The sequence below is a fragment of the Delphinus delphis genome, chromosome 14 (genome assembly GCF_949987515.2).
Source record: "Delphinus delphis chromosome 14, mDelDel1.2, whole genome shotgun sequence".
NCBI lineage: Eukaryota > Metazoa > Chordata > Mammalia > Artiodactyla > Delphinidae > Delphinus > Delphinus delphis.
In genome coordinates, this window is record NC_082696.1 from 72,524,103 (window position 1) to 72,546,005 (window position 21,903).

Below are 21,903 nucleotides of genomic sequence, written 5' to 3' on the forward strand. Positions count from 1 at the left end.
ATGCTATTAAAGTAAAGGTTAATAGCATGGGCTTTGGGTCATACACACATAGGCCATATACGTTTCCTCATCTATAAATGAATGCAAGACTACCTAGTAGAATTTTGGGGAAGATTAAATAGGAAAACATAAATCAGTGGCTTAACACAACACATAGCAAGGCGTCACTGTTGTTATTTTTAGAATACAGTAGAATGTCAACAAACTGCCTATTGAGGGAATGTACCTCAACATGATAATTGCCATATATGACATGCCCACAGCTAACATCATACTCAGTGGTGAACTGAAAACTTTTCCTCCAAGATCAAGAACAATACAAGTTTACTCTTGCCACTTTCATTCAATGTAATACTGGAAATCCTAGCCAGAGAAAATTGGCAGGAAAAAAGATATAGAAAGCATCCAAGTCAGAAAGGAAGAAGTAAAACTGTTTCTTTTTGCAGAGGACATGACATTATTTATAGAAAACCCCAAAGACTCTACCAAAAAACCATTAGAACTAATAATCAAATTTAGTAAAATTTCAGGATACAAAAATCTGTTGCATTTCTATACGCTAATAAGAGACTATCAGAAAGAGAAATTAAGAAAACAATCCCATTTACAATTGTATCAAAAATAATAAAATATCTATGATATATTTAACGAAGGAGGTGAAATATCTGTACACTGAAAACTATAAGACATTGATGAAAGAACCTGAAGAAGACTCAAATAAAAGGAAAGATATTCTATGCTCATGGACTGGAAGAATTAATATTGCTAAGATGTCCATATTACCCAAAGCAATCTACAGATTCAATGCAATTCCTACTAAAATTCCAATGGCATTTTCCACAGAAATAAAAAAAAAAGCAATCCTGAAATTTGTATGGAAGCAGAAAAGACCCAGAAGAGCAAAGCAATCTTGAAATAGAAGGATAAAGCTGGAAGCATCACATGTCCTGGTTTAAAACTATATTACAGGGACTTCCCTGGTGGCACAGTGGTTAAGAATCCACCTACCACTGCAGGGGACACAGGTTAGATCCCTGGTCCGGGAAGATCCCACATGTTGTGGAGCAACTAAGCTCGTGCGCCACAACTACTGAGCCTGCACTCTAGAGCCCACGAGCCACAACTACTGAAGCCCGCGCACCTAGAGGCCATGCTCCGCAACAAGAGAAGCCACCGCAATGAGAAGCCCGCGTACCGCAACGAAGACCCAACGCGGCCAAAAATAAATTAATTAATTAAAAAAATAAAATTAAAAAAAAGTATCAGGCAAAGAACTCAACTTAAAAAAAAGAAAACGATATTACACACAAAGCCATAGTAATCAAAAGAGTATTGTATTGGCATAAAAACTGACACACTGATCAATGGAACAGAATAGAAAGCCCAGAAATAAACCTATGCATGCATGGTCAATTAATGTATGACAAGGGAGCCAAGAATTTACAATGGGAAAAGGATAGTGTCTTCAATAGCTAGTGCTGGGAAAACTGGACAGCGACATACAAAAGAATGAAACTGGACCACTATCTTATACCATACACAAAAATCAACTTAAAATGGTTAAACTTGAACTTAAGACCTGAAACCATATGACTCCTAGAAAAAAACATAGAGGGTAAGTTCCTTGACATCAGTCTTGTCAATGATTTTCTGGATATGACACCAAAAGCAAATATAACGAAAGTGAAAATCAACAACTTGGACTACATCAAAGTAAAAAGCTTCTGCCTGGCAAATAAAATCATCAACAAAGTGAAAACACAACATAAAGAATGGGAGAAAATATTTGCAAATCATATATATGATAAGGGATTAATATCCAAAATATATAAGGAACTCAGAAACTCAAAAGCAAAATAACTAACAATACAATTAAAAAGTGGGCAGAGGATCTGAATATGTTTTTACAAAGGAGAAATCCTCTTTACGTGTGAGAAAGACCCTAGCAAATAGGAAAAGGTAAAGCCAGGATTTTAAACTGGAATTTCAAATCTTTAACTCTTTCCAAAACAACAAATATTAAAAGTTGGGTGGGAGGGAAGGAGAGAGGGAGGGAGGGTGGGAGGGAGGGAGGAAAGGCACAGGGACTTCCAGGAAGCTATGCTGTCCTTGCATCCTTGTAAGCCTGACCCAGCATTCATTAACCCCTCTGCAGTCTCCCTATCTGCCCATAGCCCAGTCATTAGAGTGTAGATGTGGCTCTGGGCAGCCTGGTGGATTCTGTCCTGTGCATTGGAACATAAAGCATATTTTCACAGCATATCTGAGAATTCTGAAAGGTTCTTGCCACCTCTGATGTCCTGGAAAATCTATTTCAAATAATCTCCAAATTGCTTTATTTATGGGGAATGGAGCCTGGCACTTGCAAATAGAAAAACGAGACAAACAAACAAGCAAACTTTGCTGGGAAACACTAGGATCTTGCTACCTAGCTTATCCAGGTTAAACATCAAAATCAGTTCACAGCAAGAGGACACGTATTAAAGAATTATGTGTGAGATAAAAGGTGAACTGAGCAGCCAGCCCTGAGGTTAAAGCTCTCCTTGCAAAAGAGGTAAGAACGATTGACATTATTCTTATAGTAACTGAACTCACCCCATCTTTATGCTGGTCATATTGCTATGGGGCATAGATTTTTGTCATTTCAGGTGCCTGAGGTTACTCTCTTTGTCCTACGGAGGGGCCAGGTTTTCTCTGTGTATGCAGAATCTAAGCCAGTCAGCCCCAGAGCCCATCGGAAGGAGTGGGATGGCAGAAAGCACAGGAATGTTGTGGAAGCTGTGGGGTTTCTTTTGAAAGAATGTGTTTTCAAGCTCAGTTTTTCTGGAATTTTTTTTTTTTTATTGACGTATAGTTGATTTACAACATTGTCTTAGTTTCAGGTGTGCAGCACCTGCATATATATATATATATATATATATATATATATATATATAGTTTTTCAGATTCTTTTCCATTGTGGATTATTATATATATGTAGTTTTTCAGATTCTTTTCCATTATGGGTTATTACAAGATATTGAATATACAGTAAATCCTTGTTGCTTATTTATTTTATATATATTAGTCTGCAACCGTTAATCCCAAACTCCTAATTTATTCCTCCCCTCCTTTCCCCTTTGGTAACCATAAGTTTGTTTTCTATGTCTGTGATTCTGTTTCTGTCTTATAAATAAGTTTATTTGTATTATTTTTTAGATACCACGTATAAGTGATATCATACGATATCTGTCTTTCTCTGTCTGATTTACTTCACTTAGTATGATAATCTCTGGGTTCATCACCTAGAAGCTATTCTTACAACTTGGGTCTGCCATCATTTATTTGGTATGAGCTCACAAGTAAAGGCTTTTTAGACACATCCTACACAGCTTCTGGAGGACAGGCACATACACAAAAGTCAAAGCTCATTCTGATCATTTTAATTTAGTCATGTGTTCACTCTCAGTGAATGAATGACGTGACACGTCCCGCACTTGAAGGCTTTTGCAGCTCAGAAGACCCTGGGTAATCTGGCTCCAGCCTCTTCCTCATGATGTGATAAAGGAATAGATTTCTCTGAAGGGCTTGGCCTCTGACTGGAGTGGATGCATCACAAGGCCTGGCTGAACTTCATAGCTCTTCATCTGGCCACAATCTGGCCTTGGATTCATCCCATTACTGCTGTGAACAAGCCCCCCAGGTGGGCCCAGTGGGAGGATCGTCCACCAGAACAAGGTGAGACAGCTTGAAACTGAAACCATGCACCTCAGATTGGGACTTGAACCCACAGTCTTTTAATTGAGATTACACACCTGGTCTCAAGACTTAATGAAGCTCATGTTCCTGAAGTCTCATGGCAGAAAGAATTCAGTGAGAGACAAAGTGATACATAAGAAGTGGATTTAGGGGCTTCCCTGGTGGCGCAGTGGTTGAGAGTCCGCCTGCCAATGCGGGGGACACGGGTTCGAGCCCTGGTCGGGGAGGATCCCACATGCCGCGGAGCAACTGGGCCTGTGAGCCACAACTACTGAGCCTGCGCGTCTGGAGCTTGTGCTCCGCAACGAGAGGCCGCGATAGTGAGAGGCCCGCGCACTGCGATGAAGAGTGGCCCCCACTCGCCACAACTGGAGAGGGCCCTCGCACAGAAACGAAGACCCAACACAGCCAAAAATAAAAATTAATTAATTAATTTTTTAAAAAAGAAGTGGATTTATTTAGAGAGAAACACGCTCCACAGACAGAGTGTGGGCCATCTCAGAAGGTGAGAGGCCCCAAAATATGGTGTGGTTAGTTTTTATGGACTGGGTAATCTCATAGGCTAATGAGTAGGGGGGATTAGTCCAATTATTTTGGGGAAGGAGCGGGGATTTCCAGGAATTGGGCCACTGCCTACTTTTTGACCTTTTATGGTTGATCTCAGAACTGTCATAGTGCTGGTGGATGTGTCATTTAGCATATGCTAATGTATGACAATGAGTGCATAAGGAGGCTCAAGGTCTACTGGAAGTTGACTTGTCTGCCATCTTGGACCTAGCTGGTTCTAACCAGTTTTTGTCATGTCCTATGGCTATATCATTCTTTTAAAGGTTGTGCCTTGCCCCCTTCCCTTGTGTTTCAAGCTCAGGACACTGAAGCTTAAAAGGCTGTGCATTTCTAACTTCTCAGGAAATAGGCATCTCTTAGGAATGGAGACTTTTCACTCAAGGCCTCCAGGTCCAACACTGACCATGGCAGGATGGGCTTTTACTAAAGTGTCTTTCCCCCCAAGGAAAGCTGCCTATTGCCTCATGCTCAGCTCAGAAATCCTCTCCTCAGATTAGTCTCTGGGATTAAGCCCACTGTGGAGGTTGACTGCCTCTGGCTGACCACCCTTTGAAATCTTTGTACGATCTACTTGTTAAAGGCAATGGAAGGAGTAGAGGCTGCAGGGCAGCCTGGCTGGCTTTGTATACTGGCTCTTCTACTTCTCACAGACAGCCTTGGGCAAATTACTGAATTTTTGTGTGCCTATTTTCTCATCTTCAAAGTGTGGAATAATAGGAGTGCTTACATCATAAGGGTACTGTGAGAGGAAAGTGAGTTAATTCGCGTAAAGTGTATAGAACAGAATAAGTGTATTGATCAGAGCTGATCACCATTAGCTGGTATTTTCATCTAGAAATCTGGGAAGTTAGTCCACTTTCTAAAGTGGGAGTTGACTTTTTAGAACCGAATCTTTTCCTGAAGGAATGAGACGGTAAAGAGAATAATAGGGCAGTAAGAGGGGAATCTTAGCTTGGGGTGCTGTGGGGATGGTCTGGAGATTTGAGCCATAGGGAAGGCTGAGAAGGTGGTGCTGGGGATTAGGTTCTCGTTTCCAGGAATGGCAGGCTGGGCTACCTATCTTTGGTATCTTACGGGTAACAATATTGGTAACTTTAAAAGGTGAAGGCAGTATAGGTAAACAAAGTGAGACGGCTAATTATATTTACCTGAACTATAGTTTTGCCTAGGGTTACCTTGGCAGAACAGGATTAAATGAACTATAAATTCCTTTGAAGCAGAAACTGTTGTCCTACTGCTCACAGTGAGCTCTCAGTAAAGGTGTGCTGAGTAGATTAGTAAATAATGAATAAACAGCTCGAGGTCCAGGCTGAATTTACTTGGTCCATAAACCTGGCTTGGCTAAGTCCAAGGATGGCCTTTAGACCGAGCTTCAGGGATGCAGTCACTCCTACGCGTTCTTCCCCTTGCTGATTTAAGGTCTACCGAGAAAAAAAAAGGGACAGCTTAAAAAAAAAAAGTTTAATATGGGGCAAATCACAACTGTGTCTTTCTACTTCCATTAAGGCTGCTCCATATTTTCTTAGGGTCAGCTAAAGGGATGGATCAGTGATGGTTATTCACACAATTTTCAGTTTTCTTCAGCAGGTTCTCTCTGTTTAATTTTTTTTTTTCTGAAATGAGATGGTAGTCAATTGGAAAAATAAAAATAAAATCACTAACATCTTTACTGATGTGGGTAGCAAGAGATGATCGCAAACAAAAAGGCTTTCTGGATTGTGTGTTTACTGAGACATAGTTTTAGATGACCTGAATTATCTTTTAACACTGTGCTGCATGTAATTTTGCACCCACCAAAAACAACCTGTCAGACGAAATGTTTTAGTAACAATTAGTCAATTGTGACAATAGGAATGTAACAAACAGGCGAAAAATGTGAGCATCCTTTGACAATGAAAACCAAAAACAATCCCCCCCCCACAAAAAAAACCCCTGAATGTAGCAAATAAATAGGAATTTAAAAAATGATGCCACAAAACAGCATACTTAAATTACATATAAATACATCTGGAATCGGTGAAACTGTAAGTGCTCTCTTTTTAAAAATAATTGGCGGGACTTCCCTGGTGGTCCAGTGGTAAAGAATACGCCTTCCAACGCAGGGGACGTGGGTTCGATCCCTGGTCAGGGAACTAAGATCCCTCATGCCCCAGGGCAACCAAGCCTGAGCGCCACAACTACTGAGCACGCGTGCCTCAACGAGAGAGTGGGCTGCAAACTACAGAACCAACGTGCTCTGGAGCTTGCGCACCACAGCTATAGAGCCCACGTGCCCTGGAGCCCGCGCACTACAACTAGAGAGAGAAAACCCGCGTGCCACAACTGGAGAGAAGCCTGAGAGCCGCAATGAAGAAACCTTGTACCTCAGTGAAGCTCCCTCTCCCGCAACTAAAACCCAATGTGGCCAAAAAATAATAAAATAAAATAATTAGCAATTGACCTTTTTTGAATTGTACTTCTCAACGTCAAATATTGAAGTGGGCAAAAAGTTTGTTCGGGTAACATCTTATGGAAAAACCCGAACGAACTTTTTGGCCAACCCAATATTAGCTCAGAGATCAACAAACTTTTTCTGTAAAAGACCAGATCGTCAATATTTTTAGGCTTTGTGGGCCAAGAGACCGAATCGAGTATAATTAGTAGGTACCTATATAGCAAAGAGAAAACAAATTGCCACACTTTTTATTCACATAATTAAATATATAATAATAATAATTGAGTATAATTTTTGTAATGCAAGTCTACTAATGAAAATAATGGATTTTTTTTTTTTTTGGTGTAACATTTTACTTGAGAGTCAACCTCACTGTTCCCTTCCAATTGATTGCAAATGTTTTCCTGTAAAAATCATCCTTAGTTACTGGCATCCTACAAAAACAGGCTGTTGGCTGGATTTTGCCTGCTGGCTATAGATTGTTGATCTTTGGGTTGGTTGCTCAGGAGAAGACCAGCAAAGCACTGTGCATAAAACAGCAAGTGATAGTTAAACAGAAACAGCCCTTGGTTACTGCTTTTCCATGTGCTGGTAGTGGTACAGTGCACTAGTCTTCAAACCAAATAATAGGGAGTCCTTAACATAAACTTGGGGTCTTTTAGTAGAGACTGAAAGTAATGTGAAAATGATAGTAAGTATTTTGACACAAGAAAAGGAACCCAGCACAGAGCAGTGTGAGCTAAGAACAGCCAACACAGAGGGGGAAGAAAAGAGTGAGTGGAAGGGATTCCCTTCATGTGAGTGGTAGAGATATAGACTGTTCCTTAGTGAGGAGGAACTAGAAATGTAAAGCAGATCCTACCCAGGATTGTTTATATTTGTGTTCAAAATACTTGTTATTAAAATGAATATCATTCTCATTCTAGAATCTGCGATGGCTTCAGATCCCTTTACCATCTTTATAAAGTCCTAAAAAATATTTTAAGTGTTTGGTATCATAGTATTTTGGCAAGTTGTATGTCGGAGTCAAGATTCTGAGCTTCAAAGTGAGGAAGAAAGATGAGCAGCCTTGACCTCACTCTCTCATCTTCTCCTCCGGCCAAACGCTCTATTAACATGACAGAAGTGTGTCTGTTACATAGAAGCCCTTAATTGTCCATATCACGCTCTATTTCACATACAACAATCAATTTAAAAAATTCTTTGGCCTGGGGCAGTAATCTATTCATTCAAAAGCGTTTACTAGTTTGTGTGAGCATTTAACCCCTTTTTCATATTTTTATTTTCTTAATTTTTATTGGGGTATAGTTGATTTCAATGTTGTGTTAGTTTCAGGTGTACAGCACAGTGAATCAATTATATATAAACATATATCCACTCTTTTTTGTTTTAGATTCTTCTTTTTTGTTTTAGATCTCTTCTCTTCTTTTGTTTTAGGCCATTAGAGAATACTGAGTAGAGTTCCTTGTACTATACAGTGAGTTCTTATTTGTTTTCTATTTTATATATAGTAGTGTGTGTATGTCAATCCCCATCTCACAATTTATCCCTCCGCCCCTTATTCCCTGGTAACCATAAGTTTGTTTTCTATATCCGTGATTTGTAAATATGTTCATTTGTACCCATTTTTTAGAGTCCACATATAAGCTGTATCATATGATATTTGTGTTTCTGTGTCTACAAAGCTACAGTAATCAAAATAGTATGCTACTAGCACAGAAATAGAAATATAGATCAATGGAACAGGATAGAAAGCCCAGAGATAAACCCACACACTTAATCTATGACAAAGGAAGCAAGAATATGTAATGGAGAAAAGACAGCCTCTTCAATAAGTGTTGTTGGGAAAAGTGGACAGCTACATGTACAAGAATGAAATTAGAACACTTCCTAACACCATACACAAAAATAAACTCAAAATGGATTAAAGACCTAAATGTAAGGCCAGACACTATAAAACTCTTAGAGGAAAACATAGGCAGAACACTCTGACATAAATTGCAACAAGATCTTTTTTGACCCACTTCCTAGAGCAATGAAAAGAAAAACAAAAATAAACAAATGGGATCTAATTAAACTTAAAAGCTTTTGCACAGCAAAGGAAACCATAAACAAAACAAAAAGACAACCCTCAGAATGGGAGAAAATACCTTTTCATATTTTTGTGTCCCTAGGGAAAAGCATTCTTCTTCTAGGAAAGGACTCAGGTAAAGAACTCAGACTGCTGGATTTGAATCTCAATACTACCCTGTAAGCCCTTGGGCAGTCACTTTTTTTCCCCTCATTATCAGTTAGCTCAGCTGTAGAATGGGGATAACAATTTCTACCTCAAGGGATTTTTGTGAGCAGTAAGGGAGTTAATCCACATAAAATGCTTAGCATTCTGCCTGATACATATTATTATATATGCTCAATAAATATCAGTTATTTATATGATTATTATTATTAAATATACCTATGATATTTATCATAATGACAATATCATTTTTTACATCAAATAGACAGTTTACAAATTCATTCACAAATATTTATCAAACATTTACTCTGTGCCAGGCATTACTGTAGGCAAAAAATATACATAGCGTAAACACAACAGATCAATATCTGTAGTCTATGATGATAATAGATCAATATCTGTATCTATGATGATAAATGCTATGTGGAAAATTAACACTGGAGTAAGACAGGGAGCATTGAGGGAGGAGAGATTGCAATTCAACATAGGCTGGATGATCAGGGAAGTCTTCCAGGATATGGATGGCCTTTCCTCCTGAGGGGCTGAAAGACCTCGGTTAGGTTGCCAGAATTAGTGAATAAAAATACAGGATGTCTAGTTAAATTCAATCTGGCATCCTGTATTTTATTTGGCAACCATGGCTGGGGATGGGGGATGAAGAGGGAATCCTGAGGGTTTTGTTTTGGGATAAAGGACGAATAAGTTTCACTGATAGATTCCAGTGGGGCGGGGCTAAGACGCAGTGTGAGGTGTTTGCACTGCTGCAAGGCCTGGGCCAGGCTCCCTTACTTGGAGTACTGAGGTTCTGTAATTTTCCTGATTCCTGCCTTCGAGTGGGTGGGAAGTGGAACAAGTGGAGCTTGGCTTCCTCTTAAGTCCTGATATTTGTTGCTTGGGGTCATGGAAAGTCAGACTGAAAATGATCTGCGATGTCAGGTTAGACAATCCTCAGGAAACAGACCCAGAAACGTCAAATGAGTTGCTCAACATTGTGAATATAGTTCCTCTCTGAACCTGGATTATTGATTTAGATGCTGCAATAAAAATAAATTCTCCATATACGATTTTCCCTTGTTTTTCCTCTGTAATTTTTCATCTAGGGTTTAGGATAGCACAATTTCCCCCAGAAGGAGGATTTCAAAAGTGAGTAGTGGTAGTTTCTACCATACAATGTAATTCTTCCAATGATTAAATGCTGTCTCTTATACACAGTGAGGGGAGAGCTGGTTTCATCTCAGCTCGGGACTATGGTGATAGTGTCGACTAGTGCATGAAATTGAAAGATGGAGCCAGTTCCATGTTAAATAGGGGGAAAGGGGTTTTGCTCGTTTTTGAAAGTTCAGTTTCTAGAACACTGCCTAGTACATTGTAGGTACTCCGTAAACATGAATATGAATAATGGATAAGGATTTGTGGTATTATGAGATTTTTTTAAAATCAAAACTTAATTTTTGTTAAATCACTTTGAAATAATGCTTATTTGCATGCTTCTGCCCAAAATAAGTGTGTTAGAGATGTTTTCTTGCAGATGCTGAAAGAAATGTGTGTCACAGTGATTCAGAGAATAGGCCCAGATAATCCTCACTTCAAACTTCCTAGCCGTGTGACTTTTCCTTATCTTTGTACCTCAGCTCCCTCTTCTATAAAATAAGAGCAATAATATACTAGTGTCTCCTTTCTCATTAAATTATTGAAATAAGTCCATACGTAAAACATTTAGATCAGTGCCTGTTGCATACAAGGCACTAGAATGTTAGCCATTAATCTTATCTTAATCTTTTATTAGTTCTAATATATTTATATATATTTCTTTGTTTGTTTTTTATTGGCCTCACTGAGAGGCTTGAGGGGAATTTTAGTTTCCCAACCAGGGATCAAACCCGCGCCCCCTGTAGTGGAAGTGGGGAGTTCTAATCATTGGACTGCCAGGGAATTCCCCCTAACGTATTTATATTATCTCCAGTATAATGCTTAGCACATTGTCTGATATCTAAAAGATTATTGAGTGACTAAATAATGTCCACATATTAGAAAAAATGTAAACTATTTACTATTTAGAGTCCTTCTGAAGATATTGCAAAAGAGTGTAATGAGTAAAAATATCACTACTTAACTAGTCCAGTCATTGATACCCTAGAGAGAGAGGAGGCTGAACAATTACAAGGATGAATAAGCCTTTGTCATTGACCTCTCCTGAGCTGAAGAGCAAGCATTTTTATATGGGAAGGATGCACTGTCTTCCCCTTTTAATATGGGTCATGTCCACCTTGGCAAGTCTGGGGCCTCTGAGCTTTTGTTGTTGGGAATCCAAAGAAAATACAACGGAGAGTGAGGTGGAAGAGTGACTTGTCAAGATGTCTGTTTGCACCATCTTCCCTTCCACCTATGCCTATGCACAAAGTATACCACAGAAGTAAGTAACCCCAAACTTAATCCATCACAACTTGGCGTTCTCTCTGCCATGCCAATAAGTACACTTTGGCTAAACTTATGGGTATTCTTCCTATGAGTCAAACCCAGTGATTCCTTCTCAGCACTTGCCTTGATTCTCTGAAGTGTTTCCAGCATGCTCTCCTTTGTGAAAGTACTGTATGATTGGAATCTAAAACATGCCCCCCACCCCTACCCCAACTGTCTCCTTGGGCTGTTCCTCTCTCCTCACTTCCCTATAGTGGCTCCTCTTTATTTCCCTGTTATATATTTATGGTTCCCAGTGTTCTATATTTAGATTTCTTTTCTTCTTATAATTTCATCTTCATTCATGTTTTACAGTATCGTATATTAACTAGTGAAGTAGGCTAAACAATGGCCTCCAAATATATCCGGTCCTAATCCCTTGAACCTGTAGATGTTACCTTGCAGATACGATTAAGATAATCGTCTTGAGATGGGGCGATTATCCTGGATTATTCTGAATCATCCAGGTGGGCCCTCAATGACAACACTTGTGTCTTTAAAAGAGAGAGGGAGTTGGGGATGTGATATAGATAGCAGAGGAGAAGACACTGTGAGGCAGAGATTGGAACGATGAGGTCGCAGTACAGGAGGTACCAGAAGCCATCAGAAGCTGGAAGAGGCAAGAAATAGATTCTCCCCGAGAGTCTCCGTAGGTAGGGAGCATGGCCTGCCAGCACCATGACTTTGGCCCAATGATACTGATTTTGGAATTCTGGCCTCCAGAACTGTGAAAGAATAAAGTTCTGCTGTTTTAAACCCCAAGTTAAACAGCGGCCACAGGAAACTAATACAACTAGAAAATCTAAAATATATGCCTGTAATTACTACCTCTTTTCTGAGTGCCAGATCTACAAAATCAAAGACCTCTGGACATCTCCGCCATATTTCCCATTTAACATTCGAGCTAGTCACTACTGAGTACTTGCAATGTGTCAGTACTTGCAATGTGCAATGTAAAGCCCTAGATAAATATTTTCTCATTGAATTCTCATTGAATTCTCACACCATCCCGATCAGGTGAATACTTTGTTATCCTCACATTAGAATAAGGGACCTGAGACACAAAGAATTTAAGTAGCTTGCCCAAGACTGTAAAGATGCTAGAACTGGGATTTTGGTCCCAGTGTGGTCTGGCTTCAGTCAATCACTAAAGACAGTGCTCTGCTGCCTCAAATTATCTGACATCTCAGGCTACTCAGAGCCTATACCACGTCCAACCAGCAGTGTCCAGGCTCTCTGAGAACAGATCACTTTAGTTGGATTCAAAAAACATTTACAGAGCCCCTACATCCTGTCCTGCTAGGCATTCTGTGCCAGCTCTTTGCAGCCATGACCAGAGGCAATCTGTTGTTCTTGTTCAAATAGCAAACTATCTGAGCCTAGAACACTTCCCAAATCTCATGCGATTTCAGAGTTAGACCTTACTTCATGAGGGCGATCTGAACCTGATCTGAATTACTGTTGCCTCCTAAAAGCCTAAGGTTTACTAACAAACTCTGTTCTTAGAGTGCTGTGGCTGTCACGTTGCCGTGGTCACTTTCGCTGGGTTGCTACTGGACCCTGGGGCAAAGTAGAGAAATGGAAACTGCAAGCATCACCCCTTAGTATTTATAGAGTTCGACCTTCTGTGCCATGTGTGGTACATCTGGAGGCCCTGGACCCTGGGCTGTCCAATATTCCCCTCTTGGTTCTTCCCTTATAGTTATACTAGAAATGTGGACGGTAAGTACAATAGCTACAATATCTTAGTCATCTACTAGGTTCCAAATAGTCTACCTATGCTATCCATTTAATCCTTTCCACAATTCTGCAAGGGAAGTATTATTATTGCCATTTTAGAGATGAGAAAGCTCAGGCTTAGGGAGGTGAACTAATTTGTCCGAGCTCTTACAGCTTCTTAGTGGCAGGGTAGAGTTAGGATTTAAAGCATCAGACAGTTAAAATTATTAAACTAGACTGAGACATTTCTTAACATAATCTAAGTTTCTTCTTCAGGTTGCCTTGGGCAGTGCCGAAGGAGAGGCAGGAGAGAACCAGGTACATGGTTCAGGAAGTTTCTCCCTCCATTCCCCAGGGAGCCAGATATCATGATTTCTGCCTCTGAGATTGCCTTGTGCTTGGGCACAAAGGAGTTTAGTAATGATACTGATATTATTTTTATGACATATGTCTAAGCCTTTCTAGGATACTGAGTACTTTAGCACAAAAGAGCTCTTCCCATAAGTGGGGGTGGGGGATGGTAGGACTTTCTCAGAATTCTGTGTTGGGATATCCCCTTTGTGAAGAGGAGGGTTTCCTGTGAAGCTAAAGAAGTTTACATTTTCAGGGACTCTAATTTGCCGGGGCATATGCTTTTGTAAAATCTGAAAAAGTAGAACATTTTAACCACATCAGTTAAGCCTGCTCTCTCTTTCCACATGGAATTCCTCTCCACGCCCCTTCGTGTTGGGTGGTGTCAGATTGGCTGAGGACGTTTTGGGTATTTGGCTAATGGTAAACTGAATTGGGGATCCTTTTAGATTGGGTTTGGTGGGATGTGTATATTTATGTGGATTGTGGTCACTTCCAGGTGTAGCTAAGTTCTGCTATCTGTCCTCATGCAGACACAATTTCCAAAATACTCCCACTACCCACTCATTTGCAGTCATGGAATGAAGACACAGGGTTAGAGGTTATAATGTGATCTGAGTATATCCTTACAATGCCAGAAATATGTGGATATAGAGGACTAAAAAGGTTTGAAATGCTCAGAGCCAGAAGCCCATTTGTGGAAAGTTCTTCAAATCATCCCACATGAACAACTGTAGGCAAAGGTTTTGGTTCTCATGGATGTGGTTAATGCAGAAGTTCTCTCCTATCAGGAGATTCATGAGGGAGCAATTAGAGTATGCAACCTGAAAAAAAAAATTAGGAAAAATATACTATAGGGTGTATCAGGAAGGTAATTAAAAACATTATTTTATGGATTTTGTGATGTTTGTGGCATTTGTCAGCTTTTTAAGTGTAAAATTTGTGGTGATTTCTTCTTCTAATTAAATAGTCACATTTGTGTCTATTATTTGTTATTTTGCACTTTTTCTATGAAAGAGGGCTCCTGTAATTGTATAAGCTTCAGATCTCACAAATCCTGTTTCTGCCTCTGTCACTGTGGTCCTTAAAAATGCACTAACTAACCAGACCCTTCGTGAATGGCTGGTGGCAGGAGAAAGATGGAAGAATCCAACCTATGGGCTGCCAGGGGAGAGGTCTTAGAAATGATCTGGGACGGGGGCTCTCAGGCTCTGGTGTGAATGATCAGGTCCCACACACTGCCTGGCCCCCATGCCTCGCCCACACTCTCAACAATTTTTTTCCAGCAAGGCTGGTCTAATGAGCAGGCAGCTGTCATCACTCCAGAGCAGTGAAGCCTTCCCCAGCCTGCTACCGTGTCTCTTCTCTACCTCCTACAAGGCCTAAAATGTCAGAATTATAGGCACATTCCTTTGGGTTCAAAAAGTTTTTCAGTCTTCAAGCAAATGTTCTTACAATCAATTTCATCGTAAGTCAGTATTAAGTATCCCTCAGTCCTGAGGCTTAGGAAATGCAGAGGATGATGCAGACTTAACAGGTTTTGAACGTCTACTATGTCTCAGGTCTTACATGCACTGTATCATGTCTAGTCTCAGTTCATGCTCCAACAGAAGATGCTTAGAAGGGCCACCAAATATTGGCTGAACAAGATTTCACAGAGATTAGGGCCCCAAATAGTTAAATGACAAATTAAGAGACAAGGGCTTAAAAAATGTCGGGCATTTCACAATCATGCCTTGGGCCAGCCCTGCTTTTACTGTTTTTCCCCAACTCCCCAGAAATGCTTATTACTACTTTTCCTAATCACACAGGGCAGGGTGGAATACACTCTACACTATGGAGGATGTAAAAAAAATAACCCCTGGTCAATGAAAGTATGTTCATCTAGCATAAGGCACATAATTAGGATTAAAAGCCAAATGACACCTAGATTTCAACAAAAATCAGTTACCAAAGGAGAAAGGGTCTTCATGACAACCAGAACCAGACAGTTAAACATGAGCTTTCAATGGTTTGGAGTGTTTAGGTTTTGCAATGGTGCGGTTTGGAAGCTCTCCAGCAGAAAAACTATTTTCTTTTAAGAGGAGAGCTCTCTGTAATATTTTCTTTGCTGAAATAATGTGATCCTTAATGACGTCTTATATGACCCAAACTTTAAATGGATCCATTATTTTAGCTGACTTCATTCTTACTAGGTTTTTACAGGTCAGCAATGAACTATCAACAGCTTCCTGATAATTATCCTACTCACCCAAAGAACTGTTAGCCTGCTGGTCTTATCTATGTTAAAAGGAAGCTGTTATATGTACCAGACTTCCTCAGTGAATAATACAAGTCAAACTGAAATTCTGCAGAAAGGGCCAACATTGTGAGGTTTGAGAATGAAAAAACAGGTTGAAAATGATGATGCTATCCTGTCTTCAGCTCCTTACTTGCTGAAATTCTGTGTTTCGTCTGGCACAGGAATGGCTTTACAGTAGAGTCAGCAGCATAACTAGTTGGGTCAGGAGAGGCTCTCTGGGTGGCTTTATCAAAATGTGTGGACACTCAGCATATGCAGTTAGTTACCTGGGTGATCTAGTTTGAGAAGCAATGTGGAAGGCACCTCAAGTAGCAACTAGTAAAGTTTCCAATGGAAGTTAATTTTCTACAATTAGAGACTCATTCCTTTGACTATGAAATCTTTAAGAGTCTGCTATTGAAATACCACTATAGTCTTTGGTTGTCACCTACCCCCAAAGCAAGACAAGATTCTGATAGGAGGGGAGAGAGGCATGTTTTTACAACTGATGTAGAGAATCCCAGGAAGAAGAAAGGTGATGAAGTAGTAAGCTTGCTTTCTTTAAATGGCAAAGGGAGGAGGGAGTTAATGCTGTTCTCATCTAGTAATTTGTAAATGGGTTGTTGGAGCATATGGGTCTTAACATGTTCCTAGATTGTGGGTGTGTGTATATGTGGACCTAAAATGAAAAGGCTTACTATTAGATTCCACCTCTCGTCAGCACAGTACAAAGTTCCTCAGGCAAAGTCATGGTTTATAATTAAAGGATTTCTGCATTTGCTAATTGCCCATGGCATGTACCCTTTCTTTCCAAGGCAAGCTTCTGAATTTCAATGATGTTTTATTATAAATCTATTTCTCATCAGGTTAGAGACTATCCCAAATAGCAGATTAAATTCAAGCTGCTCAAGTAGAATTGGAGAGAGAGACTCATTTAGATGACCTTCTCTTAGAGAGGTCATTCTATCCTATATTAGGCAAAATGAAAAATAAACGGGGCATTTGACCCAAGGCACAATACATTTTCTATCGCTCGCTGCGGTGATAATGCAAGTTTTTGAATAGCTAGTTGTATGGTGGTGACTTTGTACATTAAACCAAGCACAGATCAGATTACATTGTCAAGAAGTCAACAAAACTAGTATTGTTACCTCAGAAGATCAAGGGACACTCCCTCAGAAGAAATGAAGACTGAATAGACATAGAGTTTAATATTTCCTCCCCTTCACGCCACTTTTTGGGTAAATATTCTGAACTTGTTTATAAACTCTGCTAGAGATCCATCAGTGATCCAGAAAAGTAATGCGGAAAGGTGAGGGAAAGACCTACTGGTGACCATCAGGTTATATTACAGTTCTTTTTAAATGTACCATTTAAAAAAATGGCTGGTTAGCTGTCATTTTCCTATGTCAATGGTACAATCTGATTATCACTCTGCATAAGTTACTGTAAATAATGTTTTAAAGAATAGGCAGGGTATAAATATAGGAATACAATACTGAAAATGAAATAAAATATATCATAGAAATCTGTCTCCTCTCTATGTCCTTTTTAAGGTGATCTCTTCCATCTCCATGTATTTGAAGACATTTTTATGGTGATGGATCTCCTCTTCTTTCTGCCTCCACTGTGGCCATCCTGTATGGGTCAGTGGCTTCTTTGATCACTATTCAGAGTGATAAACCCACTTCACAGTACAATCTACTACTTGAATATCTATATGTATGTCCATAAGAAACTGAGAGAAAATATCATGAAGTATACGATGGCCTCTGATATTTTCTATTGCACACCATTCTATTTCACTGATATTGCCGGTCAAGACCACCAAAATGATTGTGTGATCCAGAGTTTGAAAAACAGTAGTCAAAGCTAGCATCACCATTTGCCCGGATATCTGCAGCAGCCTGTTAGCTAGTTTCCCTTTTTCTATGTTTTCCTCTTTGATTCCTTATTCCATAGAGCAGCAAGGAGACTCTCAAAAGATAAATCAGAACATGTAACTCCCCTGCACAAACACTTCAGTGGCTTCTTGCATTCAAAGTCCGAACTCTTCACCATGGTCTACAAGATGGAGCCCTTGACTTCCTCTCCAGCCTTATCTTATGACCTCTCTTCTTCCTCAACATACTCTGGCCCTCCAGAACTTGTGTCAGTACCTCCAGGACACCAGATTCTTGCTGCCTGGGTATCAGATGCTCTGTCTGCCAGGAACACTCTTTCCCCAACTTCTCATGGCTAGCTGTTGCTTATCCTTTAGTTGTTGGCTTAATTATTTTCTCTGCAGAGAGGCCTTTCCTGACCATCCCTTCTTATTATCTATCTCAGCCTATTGTTTGAACATGTACCACGTTACAAGAACGGGGAAAAAATATGGCAGCTAGAGAACTGACCAAGTAACACGTAGGGTGGGGTGGTGGGAGGAGGACCCTGGGCAGGAAATCGCACAGCTTTGGGGGCTGGGCCGTATTCATCTTAGGATCAAGAACTTGGAGTTTGGAAATGTGACTTTAGGTGAGGCATCTTGCCTTTTTAGTTTAGTATAGAATCACATTAATTTTGAAAATGCTACATGTCTCTATTGCAGAAGAATGAAGTAAAGGAAGGATGTAGTTATATGTAGGCCAACAATTTAAAGAGAAGCCATCAGGTCCCAGAATTAGTGGTGACAGAGGTAATCAAAGTGACAGGCCGCACAGAAAGACAGTGCTTAGGTACATGGGTCAGAGGCTGCTGGTAGGGCCAGCTCCTGCCAGCTGGCTGTTCTTTTTGAGATCTCTTCTTGGCTCAGAACTTAATTAGAGGGTTTTATGTGGTGTTTGAATAAGGAAGATGTTTCCATCTTCTCTAACTTTGAAGATCCTTCCTGTTATGGAGACCATGGATAACCTACCAGTTTACTACACCGGAAGTCCTGGTGAAGAGGCACCGTAAACCTCTTTGTCCTAGGGATTAAAGGTCCCTCTTTCTATCCCAGCAGTTCCAGATCTACAAGCAGATTTTGTACACAGTGTCACCCCTCACCAGCAGCCAGCTGGAGGATGGAGATCTGGATATACCTGCTTTGGAGTCCAGGTGGGACTTGGAAAAAGATAAATTTGGCTGGGCCTCAAGGTAGACGTCCTTAGAGAGAATTCCCTGAAGTCAGATATTGGGAGCATCATCTGAACCTCCTGGGGCCTGATGCCCAGGAGAGCACCACCTGGCCCCGGGTAACCCCTTCTGCCACTGGGGGCTTTTGCTCCTAAGCATTAGGGCCCCACTCCAGCTCCTGCGGTAGAGCTAGCCTGCAGAGCACCAGGCACGCTCTGGGATACACCACCATGCACTTTCTCACTTCCTATTGCCCAGTCTACCCTTGCAGCTTGGCCCACCATAATAATCTTATGTTTATTCCTTCTCAGCTCAGCACCGGGGGATCGTTTCTCCAAATCTATGACATAAATGTACATGTGGGTGTTTCAGTCCACATCTTTCTGGGCCCCTATAATTCCTCAACAGAGATTTGTGTTAACTATTTTGCTCCTCCCCACACCCCCTGAGGCTCAACCTTGAATAGAGTTTACTATGGCCCCGTCATTTTGAAGGGATTAATTGTTGTTGTGAGTTCTCATAGAAAAAAATCTGTCTTAAGAACTAGGAAAAAATATCCATCCCCAGGGTTCCTGCATCCGACTCTCAACCTCATGATTTAATCACTTCATTTTAGAATAATGCACTCAGCTATTTCTATGTCAGCCATTGACTTTTCCCAAGTAATGAATAATAAGGAAAATGTGGCATTAACTAAGGCAGCCTTGCCATGAGGTTAAAGGAACACAGACAGCTGATCTCTAGCATCTCTGGACCTTTGGAACAAACCTAGTTTCTCCCTAGGGCCAAAATGCTTTGAATTAAAATTTATTAAAAACAAAATGAACTGGCTATTTTTGGACTAGAGTTTGACCTCTTACCTAAATCCTGATTGAAAATGGTTTGTGAAGTTCTGTAAGAGCAGCCATTCTTTTCCTTTCTTTCTCTTTCCCTTCCTTCCTTCCCTCCTTCCCTTCTTTCTTTTTCTTTCTTTCTTTATTTCCCCTTCCTTCCTTCTTTCTTTCTTCCTTCCATCCTTTCTTTCTTTCTTTCTTTCTCCTTCAATTATAATTCTGGAATAATGTAACAGATAAAAAATATAGGAAACAACTGGGAATTCAACAGCATTTCTGGAATTATGAGGATGAGCCACTGACAGGCAAAGCAATAACAAAAAACAGACTTCAACTGGCAAGAAGCAGCTGGTCACTGCCTGCAGGGGATGGTCAAGTCAGAAATTTGACTGTTTCATGTGTTTGGATAATGTAATCTAACACAGATGCTGAAACAACTTATGCTATAATGATATCATATTTGCTATGTTCTACTTAATTGTAATCAAAGTTCAATTTCCTAGTGCTATTAAACATAGTAAAATACATTGTAAGCATTTATTAGCCAAAATTGGATTTAAACAAACAAAGTGGCATTGGCCCCAAATGAAAGCAAATTGGACTGAGGCCAAAGATGAAGGGAGCCTTATAGATAAAGTCACAGCAAGAGACTAAAACTGGGGCCCCTGCGTTTGAGAAGATTATAGTGCTCTTCAGGGAGACACCACATTTGTCCACAGGCTTTGAGAGAATAATTTACATTTCAATTTTACAACTGATATTTGTGATCAGTGCTTCAGTTAGGTGTACAAAATCTTTAAGTGGGAGAGTATGGTGATACGTCTATGGGTTTGTGAATGTTGAACTGAAACCCCTACATTTCATTTCTGCTATAACTTCACAATGGCCAACAGATGATATGAAATGCTGCTGTCAGAGAGGAATGAACTGAAGGCATAATCAGAATCCTGTATGGTGGATGGATGACCATGAGATCTTAGATTTTTGAAGAACTAAACAGACTTAAAATATACTGTCCCAGGAATGAAGACGCAGACCTAGAGAATGACTTGAGGACATGGGGAGGGGGAAGGATAAACTGGGATGAAGTGAGAGAGTGGCAATGGACTTATATATACTAACAAATGTAAAATAGCTAGCTAGTGGGAAGCAGCCGCATAGAACAGGGAGATCAGCTCAGTGCTTTGTGACCGCCTGGAGGGGTGGGGTAGGGAGGGTGGGAGGGAGACGCAAGAGGGAGGAGATATGGGGATACTTGTATATGTATAGCTGATACGCTTTGCTATAAAGCAGAAACTAACACACCACTGTACAGCAATTATACTCCAATAGAGATGTTAAAAAAATATATACTGTCCCTTTGTTCTCGTAAGCCTATTAGTATTTTCAGACCACATACTTTTTAAAATTTGAGCTATACAGTCACTATACTTAAATGTTCTAAGAAAATAAGAAAAGTTTTTATCAATACGCTTATTACTATAAAATTTGAATAAGTAGTAACATAACATCCTTATACAAGTAAATGTTATATTTTAAGTTTTATAGCTCATGTATGAAAGCACAATTTGAAATCTAAAACTGAGTATTCTTCATAAATCACTTGATTAAAAAACAGAATGTGGTGGAAACTTTTGAAGTATTCCCAGAAACACTGAAGAATAAACAAGAGAGAAAAGTTAAATCTGCAATAAAATCCATTAATCATATGTAATTGGGGCTTCAGAAAAATGAGTCATCAAATGATCATAAGTTTGGAAACTGTTTCATGATGGCATTGAGGATATTTATTAAAACTTTAAAGTTGACCATATTCCAACTGAAAACATTATCTTCCTAAATAGAGAATTTTTACTAGAGACACACAGGACATATTTAGGCTATTTAATCTAGATTATTTGCCAGGTGATTTTTAGGTAACCATAGTGATCAGACCTTAAGGATTTACAAAAGGTTAACAGCAGCTGATAGCACTAGATTGATTCCACAGTCATTTATCTGTATTAATGAATAGGGAATGAGAAAGGATGTGGGAAAGAACAAACACCTAGAGAAAAAATTAGGGGAGATATAAGCAGATGTGTATACCCATAGGCTCACTTCCCACTACGGCTGTGACCAAACCCCCTCCCACAAGACACACACACACACACACACACACACACACACACACACACACACACACACACAACTG

The 21,903-nt window shown here is 40.0% G+C and overlaps 1 long non-coding RNA gene across 1 annotated transcript in view; it reads right to left on the minus strand.

The window, feature by feature from the left end:
* Positions 1–21,903, minus strand: part of LOC132437375 (uncharacterized) — a 106,734-nt gene that overhangs the window by 77,464 nt on the left and 7,367 nt on the right. The window lies entirely within an intron of this gene.